Below are 10697 nucleotides of genomic sequence, written 5' to 3'. Positions count from 1 at the left end.
TTCATCATAGGTACACTTTAACTATGAGAGACAAAATGAGAAAAAAAATCCAGGAAATCACATTGTAGGATTTTTAAAGAATTTATTTGTAAATTATGGTGGAAAATAAGTATTTGGTCAATAACAAAAGTTCAACTCAATACTTTGTAACATAACCTTTGTTGGCAATGACAGAGGTCAAACGTTTCCTGTAAGTTTTCACCAGGTTTGCACACACTGTAGCTGGTATTTTGGCCCATTCCTCCATGCAGATCTCCTCTAGAGCAGTGATGTTTTGGGGCTGTCGCTGGGCAACACAGACTTTCAACTCCCGCCACAAATTTGCTATGGGGTTGAGGTCTGGAGACTGGCTAGGCCACTCCAGGACCTTGAAATGCTTTTTACGGAGCCACTCCTTCGTTGCCCGAGCGGTGTGTTTGGGATCATTGTCATGCTGGAAGACCCAGCCACGTTCCATCTTCAATGCTCTCACTGATGGAAGGAGGTTTTGGCTTAAAATCTCACAATACATGGCCCCGTTCATTCTTCCCTTAACACGGATCAGTCGTCCTGTCCCCTTTGCAGAAAAACAGCCCCAAAGCATGATGTTTCCACCCCCATGCTTTACAGTAGGTATGGTGTGCAACTCAGCAATCTTCTTCCTCCAAACACGATGAGTTGAGTTTTTACCAAAAAGTTCCATTTTGGTTTCATCTGACCACATGATATTCTCCCAATCCTCTTCTGGATCATCCATATGCTCTCTGGCAAACTTCAGACGGGCCTGGACATGTACTGGCTTAAGCAGGGGGACATGCCTGGCACTGCAGGATTTGAGTCCCTCTCGGCGTAGTGTGTTACTGATGGTAGCCTTTGTTACTTTGGTCCCAGCTCTCTGCAGGTCATTCATCAGGTCCCTCCGTGTAGTTCTGGGATTTTTGCTCACCATTCTCATGATCATTTTGACCCCACGGGATCGAGGGAGATTATCAATGGTCTTGTATGTCTTCCATTTTCTTACAATTGCTCCCACAGTTGATTTATTCACACCAACCTGCTTGCCTATTGTAGCCTGGTGCAGGTCTACAATTTTCTTCCTGGTGTTCTTCGACAGCTCTTTGGTCTTGGCCATGGTTGAGTTTGGAGTCTGACTGTTTGAGGCTGTGGACAGGTGTCTTTTATACAGATAACGAGGTCAAACAGGTGCCATTAATACAGGTAACGAGTGGAGGACAGAAAAGCTTCTTAAAGAAGAAGTTACAGGTCTGTGAGAGCCAGAAATCTTGCTTGTTTGTTATTGACCAAATACTTATTTTCCACCATAATTTACAAATGTGATTTCCTGGATTTTTTTTTCTCATTTTGTCTCTCATTGTTGAAGTGTACCTATGATGAAAATTACAGACCTCTCTCATCTTTCTAAGTAGGAGAACCTGCACAATCAGTGGCTGACTAAATACTTTTTGGCCCCACTGTATTTACTGATCTTTTGAAAGACAACCAAAGATTAGGCTCTTGAATCTTGAATATGTCCAATACTATTTGCTTGCTAGCTGTTTACATATTCTAGTATAGATAGCTTTTATTAGCTAAGACAGCAAATACATGAATAACTGACAAATGTGCATATGAAAATATTCTTGAATGGATGAATATGTTGTGCATTAGAAGGGGTTTGCTTTGCTGTGAATCAAAGGGTTAAAGATTAAGCTGACTCTATTTTGTCTTCAGTCATAGAGGATCCAGGGGTAGTCGAGTGAACTTAATAATTAGGAACATAGTTTTTTGGGTAAACTAACAGTTTACTAACAGTAAACTAACAGTAAACTAACAGTTTACAGTGGGTAAACTAACAGTTTTACTAACAGTAAGCTGACTCTATTTTGTCTTCAGTCATAGAGGATCCAGGGGTAGTCGAGTGAACTTAATAATTAGGAACATAGTTTTTTGGGTAAACTAACAGTGTAGCATTTACACCCAACACCACTGTACCTACTGTCAAGAATGTCTCAAAATGCCGCTCAGGTGGTGCAGCGGTAAAGTACGCTAGTGCACCAGAGTTGGGGTTTCGAGTACATCGTATCGAATCTCAGCTCTGCCTTTCCGACTGGGCTGGGCGGCAGCATGAACAACGATTGGCTGTTGTTCAGAGTTAGAGGGTAAGAAAGTCAGATCTTAGGTCCTCATAACTGGTGCTACTGCGGCCCCTGCTGGCTGACTGATGCCGCCTGCACAGGGCCAAGGAATAATGCTGATGGGGGTGTGGCCCTCCATACACAGTGCCCGTCAAGTGTACGAACTCGACTCATGCAGGTGAAAAATGCAGTCTGTACTGACTGTACGTGCCGGAGGGGGCGTATGTCAGTTGAGAGGCGTCCTCAGTCGGCGGTGAAGGGTCGAATCAGTATAGAGGACGCAATTAGGGTAATTGGACACGACTAGATTGGGAGAGAAAAGTTGGGGGGAAACAGAAAAAAAAAAAAAAAAAAAAAAAAAAGATTGTCTCAAAATTCTTGGATAAAGCTTGTTTTGTATAACAGTGTTTTGGTTTGGAATGGCTAAACCAAAGAAACAAAGAAATTAAGCTTGCAACCTGTCAAGAATCTGTGGACTGCACTGGAAATGTGACATTTAAACAAATAAAAAAAATAACCAGATTTATACAGTAATATACCAGAAGCTTTTCAGTGGATATTTAAAGCAGTTAAGCTAGGTGAGAGTAACTTAAACCTAAATATTAGGTGTGCTGTATGTGTAGTTTTGTATTTTTGTTGAGCACATTTTGTCATATTTTCAGAAAACCCACAATACATATATGAAATAAATACTCAAACGTTGTTTTAAATATTTAATAACAGAAAAAGCTAAACTTTCTACACATACACCGATCAGCCATAACATTAATACCACCTCAGTGTTTCTACTCTCACTGTCCATTTTATCAGCTGATGGTAAGCTCGACTTACCATACAGAAGCACTTTGTAGTTCTACAATTACTGACTGTAGTCCATCTGTTTCTCTACATACTTTTTTAGCCTGCTTTCACCCTGTTCTTCAATGTTCAAGACCCCCACAGGACCACTAGAGAGTAGGTTTTATTTAGGTAGTGGATCATTCTCAGCACTGCAGTGACAATGACATGGTGGTGGTGTGTTAGTGTGTGTTGTGCTGGTATGAGTGGATCAGACACCGTGTCCATTCACTGTCCACTCTATTAGACTCTCCTACCTAGTTGGTCCAACTTGTAGATGTAAAGTCAGAGACGATCGCTCACCTATTGCTGCTGTTTGAGTTGGTCATCTTCTAGACCTTCATCAGTGGTCACAGGACGCTGCGTACGGGGCCCTCTTGGCTGGATATTTTTGGTTGGTGGACTATTTTCAGTCCAGCAGTGACAGTGAGGTGTCTAAAAACTCCAACACCATTGCTGTGTCTGATCCACTCATACCAGCACAACACACACTAACACACCACCACCATGTCAGTGTCACTGTAGTGCTGAGAATCATCCACCACCCAAACAATACCTACTCTGTGGTGGTCCTGTGGGGGTCCTGACCATTGAAGAACAGCATGAAAGGGGGCAAACAAAGCATGCAGAGAAACAGATGGACTACAGTCAGTAATTGTAGAACTACAAAGTGCTCCTATATGGTAAGTGGAGCTGATAAAATGGACAGTGAGTGTAGAAACAAGGAGGTGGTATTAATGTTATGGCTGATCGGTGTATACACCACTTACAAGTATTACGTTAATGAATGTTAAACATTTGGCAACTGATTACTGTCTACTATGCAGATTACGGTAATTGTAGTATGCCCTCCAATGGCAGGGAGCAGACATGAGAAGTGTAAACTGTACTGAGTGACGGCATGTGAAACCTGCGCATGTAACAGCTGGAGCCGCGATACTGACCTGCACTCGAGGTAGGTCTTATTATTATTTAGTTTGTACAATTGTATACTAAAACATTTCACCTAGGAACAATTAGATACATAACAATACATAACTTTAGTGTTTATCTAGCAAATTGTGTGGAATACGACTACATGACTACAGTCACTCTGTACCGACTGATTGTACAACTCTAGTTTAATATTAACTAGACTCTATATTGTACTATATAAATGATTAAATACTCTAGTTTAATAACATACACAAGGTATAGGGATACTCGTTTATTTCATGGTCCAAGTACTGTATTGATTGTACCTGACAGCTACAGGTTCCAGGTGTTTCCTCCTCCTATTTCATATCAAACAATTATTTAACTAAACATACCAAGTTTTTCTTGTACTAAAACTAGACTAAAGCCAACATTGCCCAAATGCTTAAAATATGACTACACACTTTTGACCACATTTGAAACTAAAGCAAGAATTGTATGGCAAACCAACATAGCTTTACACTGCAGGTAGTGTGAGTGTTGCAGAACACCAGGGTCCTTAAAGAGACTTGAATTCAAACCATACCTCCAGTCTCTGTTTTGATTAGTTTCTGCCCCTTGGGGTTTTTCTCCAAATACTCTAATTCCGGAGTTTGCATGTTCTTCCTGTGTCTGCTTGGGTTTCCTCTGGGAGCTCCGGATTCCTCCCACAGTCCAAAAACATGCAGTCAGGTTAATTGAAGACACTGAATTGCCCTATAGGAGAATGTGTGTGTGTGTGTGTGTGTGTGTGTGTGTGTGTCTGCCCTGCCATGGACTTGCTCCCCATCCAGGGTGTTGCTGTGTGCCAGTATTTCCAGCATCTGACCCACAAGGGCTCTGATCAGGATAGGGTGGTTATTAAAGATCTATGAATTAACTGGCTTTTTAAACGTTCAAACGGATACCACTTGTCTGTTTACATACAATTAAATGATTTTCCTGTTGTAAATATTACAAACGGCACTCTTAAAGTCCTCTTCACACATCATAAAATATTTCCGAACACATTTTGGTAAGCTTAGGAAGCATTCAGAGCATGATCTTTTCAAATAATGGACACACATTTTCACAGACACGTTCCAAACTGTTGAAAGCCATCACGGTCGATGGTTTTGGAATGGTTTTTGGTCGTCAAACAAGCTCTGGTGTCCACATACTTTTGGCCATACAGTGTGTTATAGACTAAATACAAATTCCTCACTTTTGGTTAGTAAATATGTGTTCTGAATACTTGCAGTACTTGCTGTTCTATTCTGCAGCAACAAAGCTACAAGTAGATAAGAAATAAAATGTTTATTGAAAAAATTTACCTCACATTATTTATTTAAGGGTGCTTATTTGACCATCTATCACTCCAGTCGCTGTATCAACACTAATTTAAAATGTAACAGAGCTCTAAAAATTACCATAAAGTACTTATCTCATTGTGGAGCCTAGATGAAGGTTTATTTAACCTTGAAGCAAAAACACTGGCTGACAGTGTTGTGGGAAACGCACTATAAAACGTTTTTTATCTTTTAACCATTCAATGATATGTGAAAACAATGTGATTTGTTTACTTATGTCATGATTTCATTAATCTTTTATTAGTTGTATTGTATCAAACATGGTGACACAATTACAAGTGTGTAACAATTTATGTGACTCAATTTGTATAAAAAGCGTAAAGACAGGATTGGTGTAGGGGCAAGTGCTTTACCTTTTCTCACAATATTATGTAAAGACAGATCAGTCTGTAAACTGTGTCACCGCCTTTAACTCTACAGGACTCTTACTGACCAAATATTATGGGTGATGCATCTGTCAAAGCACTGCAATAACACTAACATGATAGTTGAGAGTATCATGCCAATGTTTGGGGTTTACACATAATACCCTCTTTATTAAGCACACATACACAGTTACTCTTTTATGCACAATGTGTGTAAATCTTCATCTGTCAGTGGCCACTTTCTGATCACAGTATGCTGTTGGCTTTATATTTTAGGCTGAAGGACTATTCTTCTTGGAGCTAAGATCAGGCCTCAAACCAAATAAAATCTGGTCAGTGGTCCAGTTTGACCCGTCATGTAGGGGTCTATTTGTATTAGTAGATGGGGTAGAGAAAGTGATAAAGTGTAACAGATAAGACAGGCTATATTCAGTATACACATAAAGTGCCCATTTGTGTGTCTATTGTTATTGGGGGAAAAAAAGATGATGCCACATTTTATGAGTAATGAGGTTTCACTTTTTTGAAACTGTGCCATTAACAGTGTAATTTGTAGTGTACTGTGTAACAGTAGCATGGCTTAGAAAGTGGCCAATGTACCAATATACTTTATTCATCATCCTAAATTCAATTGTCTATATTTACACCTTTCAAGCTCGTAAAATAGAACTTTATTTACCTGTTATCATCTCATGCATTGTCTGTTTTAGATTCTAGATTTGTTGGTAGTGTCTAGTTTTCCAAGCCAGATTTCTAGCTCTTGCCAGAAGGTCTGTGGGTGGAGCATAAGGTGACCAGTCCTAGAGGTCATGGTCTAGCACAGTTTAGTAAGTTCTATTTAATTATCAGTGAGTTCCCTTTTGAATTTGATTTGTTGCAACCTTGGCAAAATACATGACTGTCACATGTTTATTTATGTGGGCTCATAGCACATTAGACCAAAACATGTAATTAGGTTTTATTAAAGTATATGTATATGTTGCATTTACATTTTCAGCAGACAATTATATCCAAAGAGACTTACAGTTGTGACAGTATACAATCCAAGCAGTTGAGGGTTAAGGGCCTTGCTCAAGAGCCCAACAGTGGCAACCTGGCAGTGGTGGGGCTTGTACCGGCAATATTTTGATTGCAGGTCCAGTACCTTAACCACTGAGCTACAGCTTTCCATTTTAAGGTTCCTTTAAGGCACAACCCTTAAATGGTTAACTACTTTCAGATGGACGATACATTTTATATATCAGCATGGATCATTCTGTTTGTATTACTGTTTATAGGCTTACAGCTTTCCAGTTCCAGCATGACAAATGCTCCTTTGACTAAATAAGCACAACACAGACACCTTCAATTTGTAAAAAAATCCTTCCCAGAGGAGTGGAGGCTGTTATAGAAGCAAAGAGGAGAAACCTTGTTTACAATGCTGTGAAAAGTACTTCACCCAGTGTCTTCTATATTTGTTAAGTGGTCACATGTAAACGTTTAAAGACAACATGGATAAGCACAAAATAAGCTTTTAAATAATTGTTTATTGAGGATTTATTAACGATTTATTTAAAACCATCACCCATGTAAAAAAGTAACCCCAAAGACTTAATAACTGGTTGTGTATCGTCCAGGTCCTGCACAAACAAAAGATGTTTGACTGTTGGTATGATGTTCTTATGGCGGATCACAGTGTTAGCTTTCTGTCAAATGTAATGGGACCCATGTCATCCAAAAAGTTCCACCTTTGACTCATCAATGCACAGAATATTATCCAAAAAGTCATGATGGGCCTCTACATTCTTTTTGGCATATGTGAGCTAAACCTTTGCCTTATTTTTTGACAGCAGTGGTTTGCAACTCTCCTGTGAAATTGTGTACATTGAGGCAAGTAAGGTCTGCAGTTCTTTAGATGTTTATCTGGGTTCTTTGGTGACCTCCTGGATGAGACGTCAAAGTGTTTTTGGTGAAATTGTGATTGGGAAAGATTCATCACTGTTCCAAGTATTCTTCATGGCTTAGCCTTAGGAGTGGAATTGTAATTTTTATGACTTTGTTTTGCATCTGTATTTGAATCTCGTTAGATGGCATTATGTGTGGCTTTCTGGGACACTTTTTGACTGCTTAACATTTAAGTGATGTTTAGATTCAACAATTCTGGCAGTAGTCATGTCTAAGTGTGGCTAATGAAATTGAACCCAACTGTCAGTTGATTTTGGTTAAACAACAGAGCAAAGTAAACTTAGTAACTAAGGGGGCAATTACTTTTTCACATAGGGCCAGGTAGTGTTGAATGTACAGCACTGTAAATGGTTCTTGAATGAGAGATCCAACAGGTTTTTGGTTAGGTGTCCACATACTTTTGGCTATATAGTGTGTGATCACGATGTATTGCATTTATTGAAATTTGGTAGAAACATAGTTTAAACCATCACAGTCGATGCTGACTAATACTATTTAAAGCTTATAGCATGTATAATGTCACACTCAAACTGTATCATCAGAAGTGTTTAATAGTGTTGTAGTAACCCTATCATGCTTAATAGAATCCCTAGTAAGATTCAGCCACAGAAATGAGATATCTTGAGGTCTTGGATCAAGTGTTTCCGGGTGACACTGGAAGATTATTAATCAATGAACAGCTTTAAGAATGTGGATTACATTGTCACATTAAAGCTGAAGGTTTTACATATTTTACCATGTCTGCATATATTTACCATGGTCTGGTTTCCTTCTTCTTCCCAAAAAATGGCAGTGGGTAAACGGGGTGCTCTACAATGTGTTCAGTGCTATGCGATGGACGAAGACCTCGTCCAGGATGTTTTCTCAGCAGTGCTTTTGTGGATAGTCTCTGTACCCACTTGACCCTGCCAGCATAATAGTGATTACTAAAGGATTAGTGATTACTAAATCTTAATGTTTAGCATATGTTATTCATTTAATATTGAGGAGTCACAGGTAACAGAAAACCATTATGTATCAAGCTGATTTTTTTTTACATTTTCTATGTTTTCATCAAAAAGATGCCAAACATGACTGTTTACTTTTAAAGTATTTAGTTTTGTTTGTCCATTGGACTTATTTAAGCAGAGACCGTGTGGGTTGTTCTATTTACTTCACCTTCCAGGTTTTATCTCACTAATCATAGGCAGTGGCTAAAGCAAACTTGGGCAAACGCTTTATTTGCATCTAAATTTGTTTCTGTGTCCCCTCCCTGTCAGCACACACCGCAGTACCATCATATGACCATCATGCTCTGCTCCATATATCCTGGAGCTATAAGAACGGAAGGGGTGTGTGTTTGCATAGTTAAAGTTAATAACTTTATTTGATTTGTGATAAAGTACTACCATGACTTTATGTCATGTTGGGAAATCCTCAGCTGTTTTACACTTTGCCTTGTGTAACTCCAAGTGTTTTGGCATTATAATACCATGCATATGTAATGTAACAATGAGAGTGTTTAGGGTAGACGGATCAAAATTAAAGCACTTAAAGGGCCGTACAAAAATGTCAGCAAATTCTTGGGGCTGAAAACCACCGTGACGCCATTGTTTTTATTTAAATTTTCAATAACATTTTACTATGACTCAAACTGGCCACTGTTTATTCAAAATATGCCAAAGGCAAAAGCGAAATGTAGGCACTTGAAGTAGACCTTAAAATATTACTTGAATTAATAACTTAATACATTTTTTTTATATAACCACAGGCTACATTAGCTACTTTATATTTGTTGGATGAAACTCAGCTAGCATGTTTGCTTAAATGACTAGTGTGAAAGAACTATGGTGTGACTGCTGTCCTATACAATGTTGTTTCAGGGGAGGGGAGTCGGAGCGCACATTACGTTGCCGTGCACGCTAGGGATTGTAATGCAGTGCATTGTAAAACAGTCTAATGTTAGTAGAAAATATACATTTAAACCATGAATTTAGCATGGATTGAATAGTGCTGCGGCCTGATCTGACCCGCAGGCCTTCTGTTTTACACATTGGTTTTAAGGGTTAATGCTAGAAAAAAGTTTTGAAACCTGAACCTGTTTGGAATGGTTTAGCTGAGACACAGAGTAGGTATTGACGTATAGTATGTACATAATGATATTTACTGTGGGTAGTGTTAGTTTAACGCTTTGTCAGTGGAGTCAGTTTAGAGAAATAGGTCCGTTTTTTTACTGCTGTTAAGACAAGGTGCAGGCCTCTGTTTATTTAAGATTGGTGTGTGTTTACATAATGAGGTGGCAACTTGACAATGTATCTTTTAACAAAATTAGTTTTTCCAGTCACAAATAGTACAATATAGTTGTTTAACTGCCATTATGAAGGCTAACTGCGATTAAATACAACTAAATGTTAGATTCCACAACCCTATAGACCCCTGAAGGTGTGCTGTGGTATCTGGCACCAAGATGTTAGCAGCATATCCTTTAGCTCCTGTAAGTTGCGAGGTGGGACCTCCATGGATCAGCCTTGTTTGTCCAGCACATCCCACAGATGCTCGATTGGATTGAGATCTGGGGAATTTGGAGGCCAAGTCAAAACCTCAAACTTGGTGTTGTGCTCCTTAAACCATTCCTGAACCATGTTTGCTTTGTGGCAGGGCGCATTATCCTGCTGAAAGAGGCCACAGCCATCAGGGAATACCGTTTCTATGAAAGGTTGTACATGGTCTGCAACAATGCTTAGGTAGGTGGTACATGTCAAAGTACCCAAGGACCCAAGGTTTCCCAGCAGAACATTGCCCAAAGCATCACACTGCCTCCTCCGGCTTGCCTTCTTCCCATAGTGCATCCTGGTGACATGTGTTCCCCTGGTAAGCGACGCACTCGCACCCGGCCATCCACGTGATGTAAAAGAAAACGTGATTCATCAGACCAGGCCACCTTCTTCCATTGCTCCGTGGTCCAGTTCCGATGCCCAGGTGCCCATTGTTGGAGCTTTCGACGGTGGACAGGGGTCAGCATGGGCACCCTGACTGGTCTGTGGCTATGCAGACCCATACGCAACAAACTGTGATGCACTGTGTATTCTGACACCTTTCTATCAGAACCAGCATTAACTTCTTCAGCAATTTGAGCTACAGTAGCTCGTCTGTTT

At 39.7% G+C, this 10697-nt stretch overlaps 1 protein-coding gene across 1 annotated transcript in view; it reads left to right on the top strand.

Annotated features, from left to right (window-relative positions):
* Nucleotides 1-3816: 3816 nt before the first annotated feature.
* Nucleotides 3817-10697, top strand: part of cracr2b (calcium release activated channel regulator 2B) — a 35825-nt gene continuing 28944 nt past the window's right edge. Inside the window, exon 1 of the mRNA XM_063003597.1 lies at nucleotides 3817-3906. The gene's annotated coding sequence lies outside the window, so the exon portion shown is untranslated. The remainder of the gene's footprint in view (nucleotides 3907-10697) is intronic.

The sequence above is a fragment of the Trichomycterus rosablanca genome, chromosome 1 (genome assembly GCF_030014385.1).
Source record: "Trichomycterus rosablanca isolate fTriRos1 chromosome 1, fTriRos1.hap1, whole genome shotgun sequence".
In the NCBI taxonomy this organism is placed as follows: Eukaryota; Metazoa; Chordata; class Actinopteri; order Siluriformes; family Trichomycteridae; genus Trichomycterus; species Trichomycterus rosablanca.
The sequence above is the reverse complement of the archived record's forward strand: the minus strand, read 5'-3'. Positions and strand labels throughout refer to the sequence as shown.